Source organism: Trichosurus vulpecula, chromosome 9, assembly GCF_011100635.1.
Source record: "Trichosurus vulpecula isolate mTriVul1 chromosome 9, mTriVul1.pri, whole genome shotgun sequence".
Taxonomy (NCBI): Eukaryota; Metazoa; Chordata; class Mammalia; order Diprotodontia; family Phalangeridae; genus Trichosurus; species Trichosurus vulpecula.
The window spans coordinates 50775618-50801786 of record NC_050581.1 but is presented as its reverse complement, the minus strand read 5'-3'; the positions used below and the strand labels follow the sequence as shown (position 1 = coordinate 50801786).

Below are 26169 nucleotides of genomic sequence, written 5' to 3'. Positions count from 1 at the left end.
TTACTGACTCTAAGGCCTACTCTCCAACCCGCTGTTCCACACTATCTTTCACTGTCAGATGAATCTTCCTAATGCCCAGGTTTGGTCACATCACTCACTGCCTTAGTTGCAAAACTTCATTGATACAACCTATACTCCTGTGCTTAGCAGTCAAACTTCTCTTATCTTCTGGCTTCAGCCTTGACCAGCTTTCTCTTTTGCTACTTCCCTACATAAAACCTAAGCTCTAGCCAATTCCCCAGATGTACCTTGTGTTCTTCCATCTCGACACCTTTGATCCTGCCATTCTCTCCATCTGACATTTCTCCTCTGCTGTCTCAGCCTCCCTTTTGAAATCATATCCATCCTATAAGACCCAGTTTAAATGCACCTCCTCAATGAAGCCTTTTCTCATCAACCTAACCAGAAGTGATCTCTCCTTCACCTAAAATCCTTTGTGAGAGATAGTATAGTCTAGTGCAGGGCTGTCCAAAACACAGGCTGTGCACCCCCATGCGGCCCACCTGTGTCCACCATAAGCACAGAAATAGTCAATTTCCATGCCCGTAGTAAACACAAGCGGGTTGCATAAAATTGCACTGCGGGCCCCATGTGGCCCGTGGGCAGCACTTTGGACAGCCCTGGTCCAGTGGTTAAAATATTAGACTTAATTAGACTAATTAGACTAAAATATTAGACTCAGGAAAAGCTGGGTTCAAATTCTACCATAGATTTGCTAGCTGTGTGGCTCTAGGAAAGTCTTTGTGCCTCAGTTTCCTCCTCTGTAAAATCATCTGTAAAAATAGATGACCTCTGAGGTCCCTTTTAGATATAAACCCATCATCCTATAGTACATTATCTGTACTTAGAGTTCTAAAGGGCAGCTAGTGGTGCAGTGGATAGAGAGCTGAGCCTGGAGTCAGGAAGACCTAAGTTCAAATTCTGCCTCAGACACTTAACTAGCTGTGTGACCCTGGGCAGCTCACTTAATCCTGTTTGCTTCAGTTTTCTCATCTGTAAAATGAGCTAGAGAAGGACAGGACAAACCATCCTAGTATATTTGCCAAGAAAACCCCAAATGGGGTCATAAAGAGTCAGGCACGTCTGAAACAACTGAATAGCTCTAAATCTACCGTCCTTTAGCACTTATCTGTACTACTTGGTCAGACTTGGTATAATGTTCACTTTGTTTTATCTCCCCAGCTTAGCTGTAATACACTCCTTAAGAGCAAGAATCATATATCGAATTGCTTCCTCTTTCTGTAACACTGATGGTGTTTTTCTCCAGCCTCAACTTTCGTTTTTATTGTCTTATTCAGTACTTGAGTCCCTAATCTCTTTGATAAGGAAGACCTATGCTCCGTGCATAACTGTTGAATGGATGAACGAGTGGATGAATCAACCTTTCCTATTCAAACAGAGCACTGCTCTTTTGGGAATGGAGGTTTTCTCTTTCCCATTGATTTTTTTCAGGACAGTCTTAAATCTAGAAGCTTTAGTCACTGGAATACCAAATGAATCTGGATTAGGAACCACAGAGACGACATCTATTTTGGGGAAAATTTTGACCTTTCAAAGGCGTGTAGAGATAATAACATTAATAATAATAAAATAGTCACAACAACAATTCATTTCTATGGCACTTCAAGATTCACACATTGCTTTCCTCACAACAACTCTGTGAGGTAGAGAGTGGAAATATAATCATCCTCATCTTACAGGTTAGGAAACTGAGGCTCAGATAAATGACTTGCTTGTGGCCATGCAATCAGTGCTAGAATTAGCATTCAAAATCAGTTCTCCCAATCTGCTATCCAAGGAACAGTGAGAAGTGACAGATCTGTTCTTAATTGGGGAAGGGTGAACTGAAGGGAAGAAGCCAACAAAGAAAAGGCAATATTTCTAAAGAAGAATCAATGGATATCCATGACCTAAAGACACCTATAGGGCATCTAGGTGGCGCAGTAGATAGGGTGTCTGGCCTGGAGTTAGGAAAAGTCATCTCCCTGCATTCAAATTTGGCCTCAGACACTTACTAGCTGTGTGACCCTTGGTAAGTCACTTAACCTTGTGTAATGTTAATGGAATAGAAGATCTTCTCTGCCAGTAATAGGCCTCACATGGAGCCCATTAAGGGAAGCTTTATTAGGGGAGGATTGTTTGTAGGAAGACTCATACCTTTTGCTAATTTCTAATTAGGCACTGGGTCGCAAGGGTTGTGATGCCCTCTGGCTATGAGAAGTCTATATATACTCTGAGGTTAGCATTTTGCTTTGGGGCTCACTCATTGGAAGAGTGTTCCTGAGATCTGGCCAGATGAGACTCTGGGTAGACATTAAGGAGCCGCCCCCCCCCCCCCACCCCATGCCCAGCTTTGAAAAAACCTAGATGTTGGTGCTTCTCTCTCTGGTAACTATATATGTACTGCTGTGGTCAGACAGTTAGAAGCCTTGTCTGTTGGTCTGTGCTATTTTCTCTGTTTCTAATTTCTCTGCTTGTATCTGCCTTCAGGGTGCTGACCTTTTCCCCTGAACTAAGTGAATTATATATGTGTGTGTGTGTGTGTGTGTGTGTGTGTATACACACACACATATATATACACACACACATATATATATGTAATATATGTGTATATATATGTACATATATATTTAAAGTAAGATTGTTGACCCCTTTAAAGTTGCTTTCCTTTAGAAAAGTAGATCAAACAACTTGTGTTAGCAGCCCTCTGGTAGGTTGGTGTTATTGGTCTTATACCTCTACAGCAGCTACAAGTAGCATTGCCATTATACCTCCTTGCCTCAGTTTCTTCATTTGTAAAATGAACTAGAGAAGGAAATGCCAAACCATTCCAGTATCTTTGCCAAAAATACCCCAAATAGGATCACAAGAGTAAGACATAACTAAAAACTGACTGAACGACAAAGACACCAATTTTTATACTGACACATGACATGATTTAGTGATTATCTATGGAGATAGTCCTAGCAGTTAGCATTTAGAGGGTCACAATCGTGCCCTCTCCTAAGATTTGTGCCATGAGATTCACTGCTGGATTTAATAACAGAGGGGGATCACTGTCTCTAGTAGTTGTTGTTATAATTATTCAGTTATTTCTGATACTTCATGACCCTGTGGACCCTACTGTCCATGTGGTTCTCTTGGCAAAGTGGTTTGCTATTTTCTTCTCCAGTAGATAAAGGCAAACAGAAGTTAAGTGACTTGCCCAGGGTCACACAGCTAGTAAGTGTCTGAGGCTGCATTTCAAGTCAGGTCTTCCTGACTCTAGGTCTAGAGTTTTATCCACTGTGCCACCAAACCACAAATAAAAAGCATGTATCTTCTCCCATTGCCATGTGATAAGAGGTCAGCTTATGGATAGTGTAGACGTGAGAGTCAGAAGAACTGAGCTGAAGTCTCAATTCTGATACTTACTGGTTGTATGGCTTTAAGTAAGTTACTTAATCTTCATGTGTAAAAGAGGATCATGGGCTCTAGAGCTGGAAAGGACCTTAGAGATAGTTTAGTCCCAAACTCTCATCTTACAAATGAGGAAGCTAAGGCCCAAGAAGTCAGGTAACTTGGTAATATAGGTAATAAGTGGCAAACCAAGGATTGGCACTCAGGACGTCTGTCTCCAAAAACATTTCTCTTTCCACCCTACTAAGGTGCTTCTTAGAGGCTGATGTTTAAATATATTTGTACCTCAGTAATATAACGACAACAACAAAGCCCAAAACAATCATTATGATAATAGTAATAATAGCTAGCAGTTACATAACATGTCCCTAAATTCTTAGTTTGGTTTTATAACTTAATCTCTAATAGGTTAAAAGTGAACTAAGACTTTTGGGTCAGCCTGTATAGCTCTTTAAAGGTTGAGAAACACTTTACATATTTGATCATCACACAGCCCTGTGAAGTAGGAGATATTATCACCATTTTACAGATGAGGAAACACATAGAGGAATTACATAGAGGTTAAGTAATTTGCTCAGGGTCACACAGAGAATAAGAATCTGAGTTAGGATTTCAACCTATTCTTCCTGGCTACAAGTCATGCTTTTGTTCTACTCTGTCACCTGGCAGTTTCTTAGTAACACTGGAATATCAGATGCCATTCTACACTTTGAAGTTTGGCTTTTTTAGTGTGACCGTATGATATATTTATAGGATGACACAGCTAGGGAGCATGGTACAATGGAGAGAGCATTGGTTCTGGTCTAGTGCCTTTGACACTATCTACATGACCTTGGGGAGGTCGCTTAATAGTCTTTGACCTCTGTTTCCTTATAAACAGAATGCAGGAGTTGCAGTTCCTGTCTACCTCTAGATATATGACTCTATGAGCTGTTACTAACACCAACTACAGCTTCCATTATAATGTTATAAATCATTACATTTCTATCTACATTTGCAAGTTTAGAGTCAGTATTCAAACAATATACATTTCACTGAAACACTTTGGAGGGACATATTTTGGACAAAGTAGCAGATAATGGATTTGTCAGTCAGTCGTTGGTGTTGGTCTTTGACACTGCCAAAGTAGTAGGTCAGCTGAAATAATCTGAGAACCACTGATTTGTTTCACCTCTAAAGTATCCAGCTTTCACTAAATCCATGGTTGTTGTCGTTTAGTAATTTTTAGGTCATGTCTGACTCTTCATAACTCCATTTGGATTTTCAGGGCAAAGATTCTGAGGTGGTTTGCCATTTTCTTCTCCAGCTCATTTTACAAGTAAGGCAAACATGGTTAAGTGACTTGCCCTGGGTCACACAGCTAATAAGCATCTGAGGCTGAATTTGAACTCAGGAAGATGAATCTTCCTGAATCCAGGCCCAACTCTCTATCCCCATGGATGTAGTAATATTTATAGAATTATGGAATCTCAGATATGCAAGGGACATTCTAGTCTAGCACTTCTCAGTATGATCCATTGACTTCTAGAGGTCCTTGATACCCTTTCAGGGGGTTCATAAATTCAGAAGTATTTTCAAATAACACTAAGACTTTATCTGCCTATTAAACAAAATTTGCCCATCCTCCCTTTTCCAGCTACATATCTATGTGAGGCCAGATTTTCTTTACATCCTTTAACCAAAACAGTATCTCAACAGATTGAATGTACAAGCAGATATGAGAATCCATCTGTCTTCTATTAAACCAGAGATTAAAGAAATTTACCAAAGAATCTAAAAGAATCTTCTCACTAAAATGTTTTGTTTTGGAAAACATAGTTTTTGAAGAATATGTATTTTATTTGTATTAACACGCAATGGGCTTATTGTTATTTAAATGGATCAATAAAAATATTTAAAAGTACATTAACTCTAATTACTAATCAGATAAACATTGATAGATACAACCAATTATAAACAAAAGCTCTTTTGAAGTTTTCAATAACTTTTTAAGAATGTGAAGTTTCCTAAGATAAAAAGTTTGAGAAACCTTGCTTTAGTCCAATCTAAAATCTCTCTAAAAAATAATCACCCAGCATTTCTTTGAACACCTCCACTGATTAACAAAATATCACTTCCTAGAGGAGCCCATTCCATTTTTCAGGGGTAACTCAGTTAGGAAATTTTTCCTTCTATTGAAATGAAGTCTGCCTCTTTGCCACTTTCATCCCTTATTCTTAGTTTTGTCTTTTGAGACCAAGCAAAACAGTCTAATCCTTCATTCATGTGACAATCCTTAAAAAAGTAAAGAGAGTTATCATATTTCACTTATGTCTTCTCTTCCCTTAGCTAAACACCCATACTTCTTTCAATTGATCCTCTGTATGACAAAGTTTTGCAGTCCTTTACCCTCTTGATCATCCTTATTTGGACACATTTTTGCATGCCAAAAGTCCTTCCTGAAAAAGGATACTCAGTACTTAGTATAATGCTTTCACTCCAACTGAGTGAAATTTATGGTGAGAATATGATTTCTTTTTATGTTCCCTGTTTTTCCCTCTAGGTCAAAATCTCTTTCCTCCTTCCTTCTCCTCCTTCCCCTCACCTTTACTGGAAACCCAGTTGACAATCATCAGAGGCCTGAGTGCCCAAGAAAAGATCATCCCCATATACAGTCCACTATTCCACTCATAATGAGTTGCTACAGTTAGTGTCACAGTGGATAAAGCATTGGACCTGGAGTCGGGAAGACCTGAGTTCAAATCTAGCTTCCAACCGTTACTAGCTATGTAATTCTGGGCAAGTAACTTAACCTCTCTCTGCCTCAGTTTCCTCATGGGTAAAATGGTGATAATAATACCACCTACCTGTGAGAGTTACTGTGAGGATCCACTTGCTTAAAAATGCTATACAAATGGCTAGCTACTATTATGTTTTTGTGGTTACCCCACCGAATACTGTCATATTTCACTCTTAACTAGTCTGTTAGAGCATTTTCCCCTCAGAAGCATCAAACACTTCGCTCTTTTTATAGAGAGAGCTTTCTATTTTCTTAGAATAACAGAGTATACTTAAGCAGTACTTTACCGACTATTTCAGGGTATGATTTCTAGGTGCAAAGCTGCTTGGAAAGCTGGCTTACATGCCAACTAAGCTGTGATTGTACTGCAAGGTCAGAAGGCTCGAGATAAGTGATGGAGATAGCCATCATTTTCCGAAGTAGAAGCCCAGTATAATAACTAACATAGCTTTCTCATATTTTCATACCCCCTTATCACAATGCCCATCTTACAAGCTTTATATTCACCACACTGAGGCTCTATTTTGAGACTTTTAGTCCTGTCCACCTTGTTTTGATGAGACTTTTTTGTTTAAAGATATTATGGGAGATTTAAAGTGAGCAGGCATGTGTATTAGACAGGAGACTCTCTCTAAATTCCATTCATCCTTCAAGGCCTAGCTCAAATATCTCTTCCTCCATGAAGTCTAACTTACCATTTTAGAATATAGTGATTTCTCACTCTTCTACCTGCATAGTATATTGTTTATGGTTCTCATGTGATCCCTATCCTATAGTGCTTTTTGATAGCTCTTTGAATTGTGTCCCATATTGGTAGTGTTTATAGAGATGGACAATGGAGGCATCCTTGAACTCCTGGGGGATAATCTCTTCTTTTATATAACCTGGAAAATTTCAGTCAGTTCTTGTATGAGCAACGGACCCTCCATCTTGTAAATCTAAGCTGGAATAGAATCAGTACCAGGTACTTTGCCACAGGAGAGGAGCCTAATGGCATTCAAAACTGCTTCTTCAGCTGGAAATTTGGCTAGACCAGAGCTAGCTCAGTATTGGGAGACTCCAAAAGAAAGCATAGGAGAGTGGAGATATTAGACTGACTACCAAACTGAAGGTCTATAGAGCTGTTGTGTCGACCTCATCGTTGTATGCCTGCGAAACCTGGACAGTATGCCAGCACCATGTCAGGAAACTGAATCACTTTCATTTGAATTGTCTTAGGAAGATTCTGAAGATCACTTGGCAGAATAAGGTACTGGACACTGAGGTCCTTTCTCCAGCTGAACTGCCAATCATTCAAACTCTACTGCAGAGTGTGCAACTCTGATGGGCTGGCCACTTTGTTCTAATGCCAAACATACACTTGCCTAAAAGACTATTTTATGGAGAACTCATGCAAGGCAAGAGTTCACATGGTAATCAGAAGAAGAGACACAAGGACATTTTTAAGATCTCTCTGAAGAACTTTGGAATTGATTGTGTGATGTGGGAGATAGTGGTACAAGACAGCCCAGCATGGCATGCAGAATTGAAGGAGCTCAAAAGAAATGCGAGATGTGCCAATTTAGAGACTCCACCCCAAATGTCCACATGGTCCATTTGTGCCTCATCTGTAGTAGGGCATCTTGAGCTCATATTGGTCTTATCAGCCACAGTCAGACATACTATAACTTGACTTTAACAAAGAGTGATGTTATTTGGGTCCTCTTCGAGAACAAAGGACAATAACCAACCAATATTGGTAGTGTATTATAGTAGATAGACAGATGTCCTCAAAGTCAGGAAGATCTGGGTTACAGTCCTGCTTTTGACATTAATTGGTTGTCTAACATTAAATGAATCACTTCTCAGTGCCTGGGCAGGATCTCTAAGACCATATATTTAAGAGAAGGCACTGAATTACATTGGTAGAAAGGCAGTTCTCTACACTAGTGGTTCCCAATTTTTTTTTAGAAATCCCTTTCAGCAAAAAAGAATGTTCTATAAACTCCCAAGGTAATTGAATACAATACTCATAGTATTATTTACAACTATTTACTGCTTAAGGCACCATTAAAGACTTTTTATTATGAACCCCTTGGACCATGATTATGAACCCCACACCTATCAGGTTGGTTGATATGACAGAAAAGGACAATGATAAATGTTGGAGAAGATGTGGGAAGATTATAACACTAATGCATTGTTGGTGGAGTGTTGAACTGATCCAACCATTCTGGAGAGCAATTTGGAACTATGCCCAAAGGGCAATCAAACTCTGCACACCCTTTGATCGAGCAACATCACCACTAGGTCTGTATCCCAAAGATATCATAAAAAAAGGAAGAGAAATGAGAGAGATGCAAGAAAACCATGAAAAACAAGTCAACAAATTGCTAAAGGAGACCCAAAAAATACTGAAGAAAATAACACCTTAAAGAATAGACTAACCCAAATGTAGAAAGAGCTCCAAAAAGGGAAAAAGACCTACAGGCACAAATGTGGCAGCCCTATTTGTGGTGGCAAAATATTGGAAATTGTAGGGATGCCCATCAATTGGGGAATGGCTGAACAAGCTGTGGTATATAAATGTAATGGAATAACATTGTGCAATAAGAAATGATGAACAGAGCAATTTCAGAAAAACTTGGAAAGACTTGTACAAACTGATGCAAAGTGAAATGAGCAAAACCAGGAAAATATTATACACAGTAACCAAAATATTGTGTGATGATCAATTGTGAATGACTCAGCTCTTCTCAGAAATACAGTGATGCAAGGCAAGTACAAAGGACTCACAAAGGAAAATGCTATCCATATCCAGATAGAAAAAACTGATGAACTCAATGCAGACTGAAGCATATTTTTCACTTACTTTATTCTTTTTCAAGTTTTTTTCCTTTTGATCTGTTTCTTCTTCCACAACTATGACAAATATGCAAATATGTTTTACATGATAGCACATGTATAAACTATATCAAACTGCCATTTTTCAAAAGAGGGGAGGGAGGGAGAAAAATTTGGATCTCAAAATCTTGTAAAAATGAATGCTAAAATTTTTCTTCATATGTAATTGGGAAAAAATAAAATACTATTTAAAGCAAAAAAAGAAGAATAACCAGTAAGTGTATTTCTGAAAAAGTTTCATCTGGATTGGAGCTCAATAAAATAATTTTCTACTTGCATGAAAAAGCAATTCATGGAGAGGTTTTCCCTTCTCAAATCATAGAGAACAGTAAAAGGTGATGGATAGGTTTGAAGAAGCCTCTGACAGGTTTGTTCTCTCAGGCTGCGGATGGTGCTAGAGAGCAAAGAATCCATTCCCCACCCAGCTCTTCACACAGAATGGGAGCTGTTTTCTCCAATCAGTTCTCAGCCTCAAAACTCTCCTTCAATCAGCTCCCATCAACTGCAGAGCCTGTCTATAGTCAGATGATTTCAGCTTTTCTCAGTTCCTGTCAGTTTTCATTTCTATTGTCTTCTTAGCTTTGTTGGGTTCTTTATTCTGACTTCTGAAGTTTTGGTCTTATATAAGCAGCTTCTTTTGTAATGTCTCATTTGGCTTTTACTACCTCAAATGAAGGCGTTCTTATGAGAGATTTCTTACCTCTTGTTTTGGATGTAAACAGCTCAAATCCATATTTCTACCTGGTGTGATCCATATATTTAATAAACTATTAAAATGAGATAATAAACTGATACAATAAAATGATAAATTTTTAAAATGAGATAAAATAATATTTTAAAGCACTTTGCAAACCTTAAAACATGGTATAATTACTATTATTTTTAACTATTAGTACATACAGTAGACCCTTAGTCCCTAAACAGTTTTTTGATTAAGAATTTCCAAGCAATAAACTTCTAAGTCTTATAAAGAGCATTGCATAAATTGGAAAAAAATTCATTACAACTACGATTATTTAGTATTTTGCCTCTGAGGGTTAAACTTTCACTCAGTCCTTTCAGAACTTTATATATTTCTCCTCAAGCAATGTCATTTGAGGAATGGATTTTCTCTCAGAACTGTTTGTTTCTCTTTAAGCTGCTTTCGTTTCACACACAATGTTCTTTTTTTGTGCCTTTCTCAGTAAATAAAACATTCATATAATAAAGGGAGAGTATCTTAGGTAAAGGTTTTTTCTTTTTATTTAGGGAGCAGTTGGGAACACTAACAATTGAGGAGGCCAAGAAGGGCTTCACTTAGGAGATAGCTCTTTAGCTGAGCCTTGAAGGAAGCTCAGGGTTTTGAGGGGCCGGAGTGAGGGGGGAGTGTGCAATTCAGGCATGAGAGACAGCCTGAGAGTACATTGAAGGGGAATGTGATTGTGGAGAAGCAACTCTATGTGCTCCTTTTCCAAATTACCTAAGATAATACACAGTAAGTAACAAATCTGTTAGGTAAACATCAATTCTTTGAGCCTTGTGAACTGTATGCCTACAAGGAGAGTTAGTGACAACATATTTCATGACCTCAGATAATAAATTACCATGTTATCTAGGAGAAGGCAATGAATTAGAAAAATTAGAAAGCATAACTAGGCCTTTAATTTTACAAAAGAATCATTGAAAAAAACAGTTACACATGGAAGAAACAGAGGCTAACTAGCTCATTCTGGGAATTGAACATCTATCCTTGGCTTCCCTAACCTGAGGCTCTAACCCCCTAAACTTGTCAAGGAGGAATTATTCATTTGGAGTATTTGTAGCAACAGAATTACTCTCAGAGATCATTCTAAGATCAGGCTACTGAACCCAGTCTAATAAAGTCCTGTTAAGTATGTCATGAGCACCAAGCTACAAGGATTTCCTAGCTTCCCTTAGCAAAGGAGCTTAGAGGTTTATGAGTCATTTTGTACCTATCCTGCCACATTAGCCAAGCACACAAACATAAACAATTTAGTCACAGTCAAGTCATTTCACAGCTCAGGACCTCCATTTCCCTTGATGGCTTGTTCTGAGAAGCCCTCCCTGACGAGGTCAGAAATGAAATTATTCCCATCTAGAGAACTCATCCAGTCCTTACAACTTCTATCATTTTTGGTTTTGATGGGGGGAGGGGAGTAGGGGGAGAGAGGAGTTATTTACATAACAAATTGTATTTATTGTTGGTTAACTTTTAATGGATATCTTGTCTCCCAACCATACGGGAAGCTCTGAGAGAGCTCTGTAACTGTCTTATGCATCTTTGTATTTTCTTTCCCTGCCCCTTCTCTCCAAATAAGACCAGTGCTTTGCCTTGGTTATGATGCTAAGTAAATATTGATTGTTTGAAAGAGAAAAAAGACACAGGGCTCTACTACCAGAGGGTAGTGTGTGTGTGGGGAGTTAATGTAGGGCTTTATAAATGCTACACTGGGGAAGCACATTTAAAGACCCTATCTGCGAGGAAGATGATCTATTGTTTAAACTCCCTACAGCCTTCCTTCCCAGAAAGTCAAAAGCGTCTATGGAGGGCCTAAGTCGAATTGACTCATTAACTTCAGACAATAGAAAATGACAGATTCAGCCTTTAATCAAAGAGGTTTGAGCAGCCACTGATTGGAAGACAGGCTCACTTTCTTCAGGGCTGGCTGATTGACTTTTGAGCTTTCTTACCTGCATCCTAATTAAAAAGCTAACTTGGCTGTCAAATATTTTGACTTTATCAGCCTCCATCAAGTCAGAGAAACTTCTCACAGCACATTTCCTTTGTCCTTTGAATTTTTGTATAAAAACATCAGTAAAACCCAATTATCTGGAACCTAGTTTGGTTTCCTTCTGTCTAGAACAGTCTCAAACCTAAAAGTGGGGAGAAGGTATGGGGCGGGGGAGAGGAAGAAAAGTCTTTAAGAGTGAATTTATAGTCTCTAGGTCCTTAGTCACTGCAAAAACACTGAGGAGAACAGAACACCTAAAGAACAGACAAGATGCTCTGTGATGGACTGGTTCATCAAGCAGTAGGAAAGGAATGCTCCGATTGGCTGCGGATGTCCACAGAGCCATTTGGCGCATGAGTTGAGAAGCCTAGAGAGGCAACAAGGCAGAAGAAGGTTAAAAAAAAAATAAAACAAGTGTGGGAAGAAGAAAATGGTAGAGAATAGAGATGGGTAGTAGGCGGTGTGGGGAGCCCTCGGCAGCGGTGGCCGCCATCTTGGCGCCCGAGAAACAATAGAGCCAGGCCCTCATGTGCCAGAGCCGGGACCGCATGGGCCTGAGCTGCATAACTTCTTGACTGCAATCAGTAGCATTGGACGCACAGAACTGGGGATCCGTCTGCCTTTGAGCTGCCTTCACACTGCCGCATTGTTCTGTCTAATGTGTTACAAGGATGAGCCCAGCACTCTGAGCTATGGAAGTGGAGCACTATGCCAAGGGAGTTTTGCTGGCACCTTTTGTTCACCAGGTGGGAGGTCATTCCTGTGTCCTCTGGTTTAATGAATTAACCATCTGTAAGCTCCTCGTCCAGAGGGAACACCAATTCTATGAAACCCTCCCGACAGAGATGCGTAGATTTACTCCCCAGTATAAAGGTGTTGTATCAGTAAGCTTTGAAGAGAATAAGGATGGAAACTTATGTTTAATAGCATATCCATTAAAAGGGGACCATGGTAATTTAGACAGTATTATAGATAACTCAGACTGCGAACCCCAAAATAAGCTCTTAAGGTGGGTTAACAAAAAGACTCATTTACTAGAAACAGAGATCACCAAGGAGTCGGTCCCACGGCACAGAAAAGAGGAAAAAATTAAAAGTCATAAGTTAGAAGAAGAATTTGAGTGGTTAAAAAGCTCAGAAGTCTTATACTATAGTTTAGAGAAAAAGGGGAATGTGAGCTCACAGATGAAACACCATAACCCTTGGAGTATGAAATGTCACCAGCACCAGCTACAGAGCATGAAAGAAAATGCCTAACATCGGGGAATCAACACAAATTTATCTTACTGGAAAATTTAACCTCTCGCTACCAAGTACCCTGTGTCCTGGACCCGAAGATGAGAACCCGGCAACACTGAAATGATGCATCAGAGGAGAAGAAAGCTAACCAGATCTGGAAATGCCAGCAGAGCATGTCTACAGTCATCGAGGTCTGCGAATGTGGGATGCAGGTCTACCAGACAGCGAGTGGCCAGCTCATGTTCATGAACAAATACCACGGGAGAAAGCTCTCTGTCCAGGGGTTCAAGGAAGCCCTCTACCAGTGTTTTCATAATGGCAGGTACCTACGCTGCGAACTCTTTGAGCCTGTCATAAAGAAACCGACGGTGCTGAAATCAGTATTAGAAATCCAGGAATCCTACCGATTCTACTCCAGCTCACTGATTATCATCTGTGATGGCAAGGAGCTGCCAGAGGTGACTGTGGACTCGGACACTGAGATCCTGGAGGATCTGTCTGAGGAATCATCAGATGAATCGGCAGGAGCCTATGCCTACAAACCAGTCATCAGCACGATGGATATCCACATGATAGACTTTGCCCATACTACCTGCAGGCACTATGGAGAGAACAGCATTGTGCATGAAGGCCAGGACACAGGCTACATTTTTGGACTTCAAAGCTTAAAAGATATTATTACAGAAATAAGTGATGAGAGTGGGGAATAAACCATTTGAACGCATACCTGTTTGCAGAGAGCACTGTTGCCACTCTTTGTATTCCAGAATATTGGCTGCTCTGGGTTGGGGAGGAGCCCCAGGGAGTATAGGGGAGGGACCACTGGAGCTCACAAACATTGGAGTCTTTATTTATTTTACCCATTTCTTAAACATCCCATATTTGATGACGCAGATACCTCTTTCCTTCACCGTGTGTATATGTTCCAATAAAACATTTTTGTTCATTGTAAAAGAAAAACCAAACAAAAAAAGAGAAATGGGTAGTAGCAGAAGCTCTGGTAGAGGGTAGACTGAATCATTCAATCAGCAAACATTTATTAAGCACTTACTGTGAGCCAGGTACTATGGCAGTACACTGGGGATATAAATAAAATGCAAAAACACCCCCCATTTTTGCCTTCAAGTAGTTTGCATTCTAATGGGGAATACACACACACATATACATACATACACACACACACACATATATATACATACATATATACATATATGTGTATATATACATATATATGTATATATATATAAAACACATGGGTAAAGATAGGTGTGTGTGTGTATATATATGTATATACATATATATATATATATTACATAGGTACAGATAGAGTACATACAAGGTAAAGTCCAAGGGGAGGGCACTACTAGGTGGGCCTGAACCCCAGGAAAGCTCTGGTTGAGCTTAGATTTCAAGGGAAGCCCAGGATTCTAAGAGGCAGAGATGAGAGAGAAAAATGTTTTAGGCATGAGACAGAACCAATGCAAAAGCACAAAGAGGGAGGCAGAGTATCATGTATGCAGGTCAGGGTAGCTGGGCCATAGAATACAAAGACAAGAATAAAGTGTAAAAAAACCTAGAGATGTAGAAAGATAACAGGTTTTTAAAAGCTCTGAATGTAAAACAGATGAGCTTTACATTTTATCCTAGAGGTAACAGGGAGCCCTAGAATTTATTGAGCATGGTGCTGACATCAGATCTGTGCTTTAAGAAATTATCTTGGATCTCATAAAGTTTTTTGTTGTGTAACTTGCTACTATGTTTATCACATAATGTTATATACTGCTAGTATCTGATTCCTATTTCCCTAATAGACTGCATGCTCCATAAAGGCAGGGGTCATGTTTTATCTAAATTTCGCATCTCCCCCAGCATAGTGATCTGCACATGGTGGGCACTTATTGTTTGTTGAAAGAAGCAATGAATAAATGAATGTATTTTTAAGTATTATATAAATATGAGCTAACTAGCATGACTGAGAAATGAAAGGTTCTGATTTATGGAATTTCTTGGGTATTTGAGGACTGGTGTTTTTTCATCCAACCTTTATTATTGTTTAGTCTGAAAAAGGGAAATGCAAAAAGAACATGGTAACTATCTTTGAGTCTTTCAAGGCCTGTCATGTGCATTTGGGATTTGAGTCTTCTGCTTGGCCTCCAAAGGCAAAAACTAGGAGTAACGGGTGGGAATTACAAATAGGCAAATTTTGGCTTGAAGTCAAGAAAAGCTTTCTAATAGTTAGAACTATCCTAAGAGAAATGTGAACTGGGCTATCCCAGGAAAGAGGGGTTTCCTTCTTAACAAGTCTCTTCTTCTTTTGTTTTGTTGGCAGTGTTGCCATCTGAAGTATTCTTCCTTTTGTCCATTCTATTAAGGGTTCTTTTTTGAAAAATTAACAAAACTATTGATAATATGGTAGGCAATGGCACATCACATCTACACTCAATGACAGACAAGGACAGACTAATGATTTAGTGGCATTTAGTTACATTGGCTAGCTCCCACGTGTCACATTAATTGAATTTTTGCTTGCATTAAATGCTAGCTGGTATCATTTTAGAATTCATACTAAAGGAATTCTGCAATATTCAAACACATACTCATTACAGTCTGACTGTTGGTTCCTTCTCACTCGAGGACTTCAAGCAAAAGCTGAATCAGTACCTCTCTGGGATGTTTTTGAAGGTGTTTTCTTGTTCTTGGCTGAATCATTGACGTTCTGAAGTTCCTCAGAGGAGGAGCCACTAAGGAGCCCTAGCTCTCAGAAGCTATTTCCCTTACTTCCTTAAGTGGTTTCCTTCTTATCAGAGGATGGATGACCACTTATCACACATTTTGTAATTGGGATTCTTCTTTTTGAATGTTTTGGGCCAGATGGCCACTGAAGTCACTTCCAACTTTAAAATTTGGTGCTTATATGATGTTGAAAGTTTTTCTACCATGAAAGTGCTTCCATTCTTAATTTAGTAAGTATATATGGTGAATGTAATTCCATCTATTAAAAAAGTTTGATTAACAATATTTTAAGGTCTGTATATCAATATTTGTGACATCCATTCTTATTTTTCCAGTCTATGGATAGAGATATAGAAAGTGTAGGAGGTTGGGCTTAATTGGCATCTACCCTAGGGAAATTCCCATAATGCCACCCTTCTACCTCTCCGTGCATCCATCCATCCATCCTAATCACTCTTGTGAGCTTGTTTCGTTGACATTTTCCAATCCAAACAGCGGACTGTAGTTTTAAAAATCCTGCTAATTCAGGATTATGCTTATTTGGATGAGCATTTTCCTAGCTATGGTAATTCTCTCACCTCTTTTGCCCTTTGTAAATTTTGCCTTAACTGACAGATGTGAAATTAAATGAAAATGCCAAAGTTGTTTTTGTTTGGCCTTAGTAATGCAATCACTTGCAAAAATGAACTTTTTCATTATGTAACTGAAAGAAAACATGTAAGAATTAATAGTTGGTAGGAGGGAGCCTACAGATAATCCATATGCTAAACACTGCAAAAGAAGAGCTGCTACATGATGTTATTAATATCACACAGTAAATCAATTCCTGCTGTGTGGCTGCTTTTGCTTTTACTAAAATAAGGGAGTTTGTCTTTGGTCTGGGAACTTGGGAAAGAGGATGGTGATCAGAGAGGCTTTCTTAAGTCTAAATTCCCTCGATTCAATAACCTGACTAGTTCAAGGCAGTTCTATACCCTAAAGTTATAGGGCCATTGGAGCAGAAAAAGACGATCTACAATTTTCTTAGGGCCAGAAGTAAGGCAGAGAAGGGGCCCTAAGGAAGAGAAAAATGAGCTGTGTATGTGTGTCCTATGCTGCACCAATATGTAAAGATCAACCATATATCTGTCACAGTTAAAAAACTTGGGAATTTTGGAACAGTTATTGGCAAATTCATTAGTCAGTAGGACCATCTTGCCACAAGCCGAAAGGCATTTCTATTGAGTTATGAGAGCAGGAAGGTAACATCTGCTGCCAATAGCCTTAATAAGAGCATCAGTCTCTCTCTCACTTAAAAGTTCACTATGAGCAGAGATAGCCCATGACTCGAGGCTGGTGTTTCCAAAACTGACATCATACTGTGATTATAGAACTGAGTTCGTTGATAGGAGGGAAAGCAAGAGAATCAGATGAGAGTATCTTAGAACGGTATGGATCTGAGGAGTCTTGTTAAACGAGATGGCTTCCCTGTTGTATATTGTATTTTCTGTTGTGTGTGTCCCTTGTGCACTAGGCTGTACGATAAGCTGCTTGAAATTTTAGGCATAGGCTACATAAATTCAATAAACATTTATTAAGTGCCTACTATATGCCAGGCACTGTGCTAATTGGTAGAAATTGAAAAAGAGGCAAAAGACAGTCTCTGACCTCAAGGAGCTTATAATCTAATGGGGGAGACAAGATGCAGACAAATATATACCAAGCAAACTATATACAGGATAAATAGGAAATGATTAACAGAAGGAAGGCATTGCAATTGTGAGTGGTTGGAGAAGGCTTTGTGTAGGAGGCAAAATTTTAGTTGGGACCTACAGGAAGCCACTGGAATCAATGGTAGGAGAAGGCAGAACATTTTAGGTATCAGAGGGCTGGGCAGTCATGGCTCTGGACCACAAGATCACAGCTTTATCCTTTCTAATATATTCTAAACCTTTCCCTTCTTTCTTAGCTGTGCTTGGGTCAGAGGTCATGGGAACTTTGTAGTCATTGATTATAGCTTCCTGAAAGATTGTCCCTTCTCAAAATCTTCATGCATGGAAAGTTTATCTTTGGCTTGCTTTCTCTTTTCTGCACTTTCTTTACTCCTGCCTCATTCCATTTCCTCACTCTTTCATGTCTTCTCCAGTTCCCCCTCACCCTGTATTTTCTCATAGAGAGAAATGGTCAAATAACTGTATCTTGAATGCTAGCTATTACATATATAACAGCCGAACTAGGTGCTAATTCACACTAAGGCATTTGTGACTCAGTAGTGGAAAAAACACTTGAAATCAAACCTACCCCCTCCTCCACCCTTTTCAATTTTTAGCTATTTGACCTTGAATAGGTCACTTAACTTCTCTGATTTTCAGTTTCATTTGTTAAGTTCACATATTATCTGACCTGTCTCCCTTATGCTGCTATTTTGATGATCAAATGAAAATGTATAAGTGAAAATGTTTTGAAAACTCTAAATTTCCATGCCAGTCAAATAAGAACTAGTATTACTAATGTATTACTCTTTCTTTAGGATTTATATTTTAAAAAAGTAGAAAGTGGAGTTGGAATGCTTAACCCAAAATAAACAGTCAAAAATCTTAACTTATGTCCAGAAACTGAAGCTCGGGTTTTGCTCAAATTGGGTTCAGTGTTGGGGAGGGGTGTCTTTCTCTAATCATACTCTTTGATTCATTCCCTCAGCATTTCCTTTAGGAAATGCCAGAATTTGGTTTGTTAAGGCTCCGCTCAGTTTCCCCTGAAAGCATTAGAGTTGGCTTATCTTTACACATCCTAGGGGACACAACCTAGGAAAAAGAATCTTCAGGTTCCATACAGGTACTTACACTAACAGTTCATTGAATGTAGGATGTGCTTTATGTTGTTTCCTCCATTAGACCGTGAACTCCTTGAGACACTGTTTATTTTTTACTTTTCTTTGCATCCTTAGTGCCATACACATAATTGGCACTTAACAAAGGCTTGATGACAGACAGATTGAATGACCTGGCAAAAAAAGAAAATGTCTCACAAAAATAATTAAGATGACTTGCTTTCTCTATACAATTTTTCTCCCCCCTTTGACAGGGACTCATAAAGTCCTCAAGATGTAGAGCATTCCTATGGGATTGGTCCATCCCCATCCTGGCAGGGGGAAAGCACTTAGTGCAGAGTTTTAGAGTTAGAAGTGACCTTAGAAGTTCAGTCTAAGAGACACTGAACCCAGCCCTGTAAAAAGTTCCATCTTTCCCACGGATATATACAATCTTCCAGACTTATGAAACTGTCATGGGAATTGTTCATAGATCCAAACTAGAAAGGATCTTAAAGTTCATCTAATCCAATTATTTTAACTTACAGATGAGGAAATTGAGGCCCAGAGAGAGGAAGTAATTTTCTCAGCATTATGGCACCCCAGGTGGAGAGAGGGACCACATGTGGCAAGAGGGGCTATAGTTGTGTGTGGTTGCAAGGAAGGCAGAACAGACACCTCTAGTCTCTTCTACCCCCTTACTTCTCCAAGAGAGACTTTTATTCCCACCAGGTGCCTTTTTCAGAGGTAGTTCTTGGAATCTGCAAGCTCTCAGTTCTTCTAAAGTGGCATGATCCAAGGAGAAGGGTGGTCACAACCCTCCTCACCTGTGCTCTGGTCTATGAGTGACGACAAGCGTTCTTCTCCACCTTGGAACTGTAACCAGGGACCCTGTACCCCATCTACAAAATGGAGGTAATGATAATACCTACATCCTAGGCAAACTGAATAAGCAGGGGTTACTGAATCCAGAGCTCTGCTTGAAGATGTCCAAGGCATGACAGGCAGCTTGGCTCTGAGCAATGCACTCCCTACGTACCTTTGCTTCTCTCATAGAGTCCCCCCTCCCCCAGTATATTACTTTCACAACTACCCTGCTTATCTGTGCTTCCTTCTGACTTTCCTTCTGTTCTTTTCTGTGTGTTTAGTTTCCCCCTCCCAATGTCTCTCTCTTTTTTCTGCTTTTTAAATAGTATTTTATTTTTTCCCAATTGCATCTTAAGACAATTTTTAGCATTCATATTTTACAAGATTTTGAGTTCCAGATTTTTCTCCCTCCCTCCCCTCCCCTCTTCCTAAAATGGTAGGCAATTTGATATAGGTTATATATGTACAATTATGTAAAAGATATTTCCATATTAGTCACCCTTGTGAAAGAAGAAACAGATCAAAAGGGAAAAAAAGACAAAAAATTAAGTGAAAAAAGTATGCTTTGATCTGCATTCAGAATCCATCAGTTCTTTATCTGGATGTGGATAGCATTTTCCATCATGGGTTCTTTGTCCATGTCTTGGATTATTGTGTTGCTGAGAAAAGCTAAGTCATTCATAGTTGATCATCCTGCAATTGCTGATACTGTGTCAGTATTTCCTGGTTCTGCTCCTTTCACTTTGCATCAATTCATCCAAGTTTTTCTGAAATCTACCTGCTTATCATTTCTTTTTGCACAATAATAATCTATTGCATTCATACACCACAACTTCTTCAGCTATTCCCCAATTGATGGTCATCCCCTCTATTTCCAATGTTTTGCCACTGTGAAAAGAGCTGCTAAAATATTTATATATATGCAGGTCCTTTCCCCTTTTTAATGATCTTGTTGGGATACAGACCTAGTAGTGGTATTGCTGGATCAAAGGGTATGCACAGTTTGGTTGCTCTTGACTTTCTTTTTTAATCACTATTTTAAACTAAGAATCCATATAGTATCCACATCCAAAACGTGTTTGTCTTTCTGTGCTTTGAGTCTATCACTTCTCTGTCACGAGGTAGGTAATGTATTTCATCATAAGTCCCTTATATACATGGTTGGCCATTGAACTGATCAGTCAGAGTTATTTTTCTTTACAGCATTGTCCTTGCACAAACTGTTCTTCTGGTTCTACCCACTACACTCTACATCATTTTATGCTTTCCAGAGTTATCTGAAATGATCTGTTTTACCATTTCTTTTGGCACAATAAAACTCCATTACATGCATGCAGCACAATTTGTTTGGACATTCCCTAGCTGATGAGAACCCCACTTAGATTCTAGTTCTTTTCTTCTCCTTCCTCCTTTTAATCTCCTCTTGAGCATCAAAAAGTTTGTTTTGTATGTGACTATTCACTCCTTCATATTGTCCTCCATCTTAATATCCTCTGTCTCCCACCCCAACCAATCCCTGATTGTTTTCCTGTTGATTTTTTTGAGGAGGGTAAAGCAGGGCAATTAGGTTAAGTGACTTGCCCAAGGTCACACAGCTAGTAAGTGTGTCAAGTATCTGAGGTTGGATTTGAACTCAGGTCCTCCTGACTCCAGGGCTGGTGTTCTACTTACTGCACCACCTAGCTGCCCCCAATATGTTCCTTTCCTTTCCTTTCCTTTCCTTTCCTTTCCTTTCCTTTCCTTCCTTTCCTTTCCTTTCCTTTCCTTTCCTTTCCTTTCCTTTCCTTTCCTTTCCTTCCCTTCCCTTCCCTTCCCTTCCCTTCCTTTCCCTTCCCTTCCCTTCCCTTCCCTTCCCTTCCCTTCCCTTCCCTTCCCTTCCCTTCCCTTCCCTTCCCTTCCCTTCCCTTCCCTTCCCTTCCCTTCCCTTCCCTTCCCTTCCCTTCCCTTCCCTTCCCTTCCCTTCCCTTCCCTTCCCTTCCCTTCCCTTTCCTTTCCTCTTCTTTCCTCTTCTTGAGGGGCCTGTTGATTTTGATGGTGGTATATGTTCTTTTGGTTCTTTTCATATGAGTGTGTTTCATCTGATGTCCATTTCTCCCATCCTTTCTTCAATGTTGGTAGACTCTTCTCACACATCTCAATTAAGAAAAATAGCTAAACCTGTATTTCCCACTTTCTATATGGGCATATTCTTTTTATCCTCCCTTCCGTTCCCCCTCTACACACCTTTAGAACTGAACCAATCCAACCTCAGAACCTCTGTTTTTATGATTTAACTCCTTTAATATCCTTGGATGACATTAGGTTTCTAAAGCATATGGTCTTAATGTGGGTCCATAAACTTAAAAATATTCAATAGTTGTATGTCAGTGTAACTGGTTTCCTTTGCAATTCTATGTATTTAATTTTATGTGTTTAAAACACCATTCTAAGAAGGGATCCATAGGTTTCAACAGACTGCTGAAGGGGGTCCAGGACAGAAAAGGTTCTAGGAAAAGGTTCTAAGCTGTTTTATACTGATAATTATTTTTCTCCTTCTGTTTGAATGTTAGCACTACTTCACCATACAGCTCCTTTCAGTTGCTCAAATAAATTTATCTTTCCAGGTTTCTCCTTACTTGTATTTGCATTTCAAAGTTCCTACTCACTTTTTTTAGCTAAAAATGTTTGAAAATCCTTCATTCTATTAAAGGTTAATCTCCCCCCTCCAGATTATACTTAACTTTAAAAAAAAAAGCTATTCTTAATATGAAGCCTATGTCTTTTATCTTTTGGAATATCGCATTCAAAGATCTCTTCTATAGTAGAAGCTGTTACGACTTGGGAAATCATAATGTGTTTACTTGGTACTTGAACTACTTCTTTCTAGAGGCTGGGAGTTATTTTCCTCGAGCTATGGGAGCTCAGAATTTAGGCTATGACATCCCTGGAATTTTTCCTTTTGGTGTTTCTTTCAGAAGATAGTAGATTTTTTCTATCTTCATTTTACTCTCTGATTCTAGTATACCTTGGCAGTTTTTCTTTTATGATTTCTTAAAATATAGTATCTGGGCTTATCTTTTAAATCATCTTTTTTAGTGAGTTTGGTGATTCTTAAATTATCTCTCCTTGAGATGTTTTCTAAGTCAGTTGTTTTATATATCAGATATTTAATATTTTCTTCTATTTTTTATTTTAGTTTTTTTCCATTTTTGGTGATTTCATGGAGTAAATGGTTTCTTCTGGGGATATTCTTGTTTTCAGGGAGTTTGTTTTTCTTGGGTAAGTTTCATCATTTTCTGTCCTCTTATTTATTCTCCTAATTCCTTTTGTCATAGCTTTTAATTTTTTTAAACCTCTTGCTTTACTTCTTGTAGGCGTTCATGTAATCCTTAAGGAAAAATAATTTTTCCACTTTGAGCCTTTGCTTACAATCATTTCAGAGGCTTCTCTCCTTATTTTGGGAATCTCTAGGTCTGCAACAATTTGTTATACTGGTTAATGTCTTCAATTTCCTTATTTCTTTACTTTTGTTTCTGAATTGGGTCTTTGTGTTGCTCTTTCTGCTGTAATTTTTGGGTGGGATGGTAGGCCCTGTTTGGCGTTGCTCACCTGGGTTCATTTACTAACTTCTCTCTCCCGGAGTTACTTTCTCTGTATCTTTGAGGTTCGGAGTACCATATCTTCTGGGCCCTTTTTAACATCTCAGGACAGAGCTCTGGGAACTGGGATATCCTGGTCTGAGCATTGTTATATTGCATTCATAATTATCTCTTCTGGGACTTCCAAGTTTCCCATCCTGAGGCTTTCTGACCACCCCTGGGGCTTTCTGACCCAGCTTGGCAGAAGCCCATATTACACCTTGCTGTTTCCAGTCACAAAACCTTGTATAAAATATAACTTGAGTCGTTAAACCTTTGAGACACCTCTGGTGAGAGGTTGAAGGCTTGGTTGCCTGTACTGGCACCAGCCCTTCTAGTTGCTCTCTTTTCCTGTTCCCCAGAGTCTTCTGACTGACTTTCTGTGCAGTTCTTGCGTGGAAGAGGTCACTTGCTGTAGTTTTTTTATTGGATTTCTGGATCCTTATTATTGTCTGAATTTCAGGTTTTTGCTAGACAGAGTATGTGGGAGCTATGCTGTCTGCCTCTGTTTGGTTGGGCATTTTAGCTGGAAGTCTGGTTGCTCTCTTTCTACTCCATCACCCAATCCATGCTTCTCCACAAGCAGAAGATGCTCCTAGTTGCTAGAGTCAAGAAGCTCACTCTTCTAGTGAACCCTACTTCTTCCTGATACCCATTTAGTCATTGATACTTATGGAATTACCTTAGAATTGAGCCTCATCTACCCCCAACAAAGGTAAGACACCCAGGTTGGCGATAACGCACACCTCATTTCCCAGGACCAGAATGATCCATACCACTCCCAGCACCAGTGAAAGGCAAGGTTTGAATTTGCTTGTCTACACTGTACTCTGTTCTTTATTGCTCCTGCTTGGCAGAATGGTACAGTAGAAAGAGCATTGTCTCTGGAGTCAGAGGGCCTGGGTTCAAATCATACCTCTGATGCCTATTATCTCTATGACCTTGGGCAATTCACTTACCCTCCTGTGGCCTCACTTTCCTCATCTGTACAATCAGGGAATTGGACTGGATGACCTCTGAGGTCACCTCTATTTCTAAAACTAAAATCCTATAATTGATTCCACTTGGTCCAGGAACATGGAAATGTTTTAGGAACTATTTCCTAACTAGGAGACTTAGTTCAGGAATTCATCTGCTTAACCAGGATCTTCTTTGTCACTCTGACATTGGGATTCCATTTTTTCTACTTTGTATTTCTGTAGTTTCCAGGGTAGTCAATGAATTCCTCATTATTCAACTGTTGGTTACATGCATTAGCCTCTCTGGGACCATATTCTGGGGTACCAAAAACACTGATGTATATTATTCCATGGTGGCCAAAGGGCTATGTGGTTGTGTAGACTTCTCTCCGAGGAGCCAGAATCTATACGCATCTGATAGGTTTTCCTGTTTCCATTTGCAACTCTCGTTCTCATTGACTATTTCCAGCTCTCTAGCTCTTTCTTTTTTAAAGGTCAGGTCTAAGGATATAGCTCAAGTATGAAATTCATAAGCAGTGCGGTATTAACAGGCCATGAAATTAATTATCAAGGTGTTATTATTTCAATAATTCCCAGAATTCATACCTTGTCAAGGAGCTTTCAAAGACAGAACAAAGGCCTAATTCATGCATGTTACTGAGGAGTTAACTTTGATGAGGGAATCTCACACTGACTGGGTTTAGGCCATACAAGAGATATTCAGAAGAGCCTTACCAGGATACTCCTAGGCATAACCTTTATACTAGGAATTCTTAATTTTCTGGTGTCACAGATCCCTTTTGGAGTTTGATGAAACCCACAGATCCCTTCTCAGAATAATGTTTTTAAATAATTGAAAGAAATGCTAAATTTCAGTTAGAGATTAGTGAGGATAAAGACATGTTTTTTTTTTTTGCCAGCCATGTTCATGGACTCTCTGAAATTCATCCCCAGATCTTGGGTTAGGAATAGCAACTTTATATGTTGAATACAATTTCAGGCACCATGGGAGGGGGCAGATATTTTGGGACAAGTTGTCTTTCTAACACTCCTCAAATAATACCACAGAAATAATTACTTAACTTAATCCTCATCATGAAATCCCATTAATACTTCTTCTATCAGGTATTATAGCCATTTCTTAGCTTCTATTAAGCCCAGGACTTTACTTAGTAATGTAATTTTGGGGAAAATATTGACGGAGTCTGCCCCCTGCTAGAAATATTAGCTGTGATTACAGGCGATGAGTGTAAATAGGACCCTCATTATTCATACTTTCATTCACACCTACTTGTGAAATATAATAAGTACCTCTTATTAACAAGCACTAATGACTATAATAAACTTAGGAGACCTCAATTCAAACAAGTATGATTACAGGTAAGAGTAGAAGAGCAAATAAGAGTCTCGTTTGTGCCTTCCTTCCTTGAACCAGCAAATCTTTTTGGTCTTAACTCTTTGTTGTTTAAAGTCACTGGTACCAGTTTATTTTTACTCTTTCATTCATTCATTTAACATTTTCTTTTTAATTTTTATTTTAATTCCAAGTGCTCGCCTTTTACCAACTCCCTCCCCCACTCATTGGGAAGGCAAGAAATACATTACCCATTATAAAATGTGAAGTCACTCCAGACGTTTCCATATTAACCATGTTGTGAAAAAAAGAAGCAAGAAAAATAAAGAGAAAAAATTCTGCTTCAATCTGCACTCAGAATTCATCAGTTCTCTATCTGGAGGTGGATAGCATTTTTTTATCATGAGCCCTTAGAGGTCATGTTGAAACATTGTATTGATAGAGTTGCTAAACCTTTTACAATTGATTAGCTTTACAATACTGTTATTACTGTGTACATTGTTCCACTGGTTCTGTTCACTTCATTTTGTATCAGTTCATCTAAGTCTTCCCAGGTTTTTTCCAAAACCATCTACTTCATAATTTTTTAGAGAGCAATAGCATTACATCAAATTGTATACTATATATCGTATACTATAACTTATGCAACATTCTTCAATTGCTAGGTATCCCCTCAGTTTCCAATTCTTTGCCAATTGCTTCCATTCTAGAAAGTATTATATGCAAAGCCATGTATATTTTGTGCTTAGGTCATTGTCCTTTCTGCTTTTGTAGAGAAACTTCTCAATTGGAAAAGTGTTACTGTCTCCTTCTCTTTCTT

General features: G+C 39.0%; 1 pseudogene; it reads left to right on the top strand.

Moving 5' to 3' along the window:
• Window positions 1–12464: 12464 nt before the first annotated feature.
• Window positions 12465–13770, top strand: LOC118831788 (annotated as a pseudogene).
• The last annotated feature ends 12399 nt before the right edge of the window (window positions 13771–26169 follow it).